This window comes from Oncorhynchus masou, unplaced genomic scaffold (genome assembly GCF_036934945.1).
Source record: "Oncorhynchus masou masou isolate Uvic2021 unplaced genomic scaffold, UVic_Omas_1.1 unplaced_scaffold_1255, whole genome shotgun sequence".
Taxonomy (NCBI): domain Eukaryota; kingdom Metazoa; phylum Chordata; class Actinopteri; order Salmoniformes; family Salmonidae; genus Oncorhynchus; species Oncorhynchus masou.
Genome location: NW_027002374.1, coordinates 71,174 through 72,500, shown reverse-complemented (window position 1 = coordinate 72,500; position 1,327 = coordinate 71,174). Strand labels below are relative to the sequence as shown.

At 50.1% G+C, this 1,327-nt stretch overlaps 1 protein-coding gene across 3 annotated transcripts in view; it reads right to left on the bottom strand.

Annotated features, from left to right (window-relative positions):
* LOC135530101 (ras association domain-containing protein 6-like) overlaps window positions 1-159 on the bottom strand; it is a 38,987-nt gene extending 38,828 nt beyond the window's left edge. For all 3 annotated transcript variants that reach the window (XM_064958491.1, XM_064958493.1, XM_064958494.1), the window contains exon 1: window positions 1-159. This exon is cut by the window's left edge. The gene's annotated coding sequence lies outside the window, so the exon portion shown is untranslated.
* Window positions 160-1,327: the final 1,168 nt, after the last annotated feature.

Genomic DNA, 1,327 nt, shown 5'->3' with positions numbered 1-1,327 from the left:
GTCTCTTCCTGTGTGTGTTCCTGTCTCTTCCTGTGTCTCTTCCTGTGTCTCTTCCTGTGTCTCTTCCTGTGTGTGTTCCTGTGTCTCTTCCTGTGTCTCTTCCTGTGTGTGTTCCTGCGTGTCTTCCTGTGTGTGTTCCTGCGTGTCCAGAATGAGAAGCACGTTGACGTTGTGAAGTGAAAGAGAAGAGCGTGAAGGCAGCAAAGGAGTTAATCATTACAGAACATGTAGAGGCAGACAGTGAGAGAGGGAGGTGGCTGAGTGTGTGTGTGTGTGTGTGTGTGGCACACCACAAGGTAGAGTGTGTATGAATTAACACACTTCTACCTCCAGGAACAACACTTCACCACTCAACCACCTCAGATCACCTGTTTACCCAGAGGGCCAATCACCACTCAACCACCTCAGATCACCTGTTTACCCAGAGGGCCAGACACCACTCAACCACCTCAGATCACCTGTTTACACAGAGGGTCAATCACCACTCAACGACCTCAGATCACCTGTTTACCCAGAGGGTCAATCACCACTCAACCACCTCAGATCACCTGTTTACCCAGAGGGTCAATCACCACTCAACCACCTCAGATCACCTGTTTACCCAGAGGGTCAATCACCACTCAACCACCTCAGATCACCTCTGGGTAAACAGTCCCCTCAGTAACAGTCCCCTCAGTAACAGTCCTCTCAGTAACAGTCCTCTCAGTAACACGTCCCCACTGGCAGTAACAGTCCCCTCAGTAACAGTCCTCTCAGTAACAGTCCCCTCAGTAACAGTCCTCTCACTAACAGTCCTCTCAGTAACAGTCCTCTCAGTAACAGTCCTCTCAGTAACAGTCCCCTCAGTAACAGTCCTCTCAGTAACAGTCCCCTCAGTAACAGTCCTCTCAGTAACACGTCCCCACTGGCAGTAACAGTCCCCTCAGTAACAGTCCTCTCAGTAACAGTCCCCTCAGTAACAGTCCTCTCAGTAACAGTCCTCTCTGTAACAGTCCTCTCAGTAACAGTCCTCTCAGTAACAGTCCTCTCAGTAACAGTCCTCTCAGTAACAGTCCTCTCAGTAACAGTCCCCTCAGTAACAGTCCCCTCAGTAACAGTCCCCTCAGTAACAGTCCTCTCAGTAACAGTCCCCTCAGTAACAGTCCTCTCAGTAACAGTCCCCTCAGTAACAGTCCTCTCAGTAACAGTCCTCTCTGTAACAGTCCTCTCAGTAACAGTCCTCTCAGTAACAGTCCCCTCAGTAACAGTCCTCTCAGTAACAGTCCCCTCAGTAACAGTCCTCTCAGTAACAGTCCTCTCAGTAACAGTCCTCTAGGTAACAGTCCCC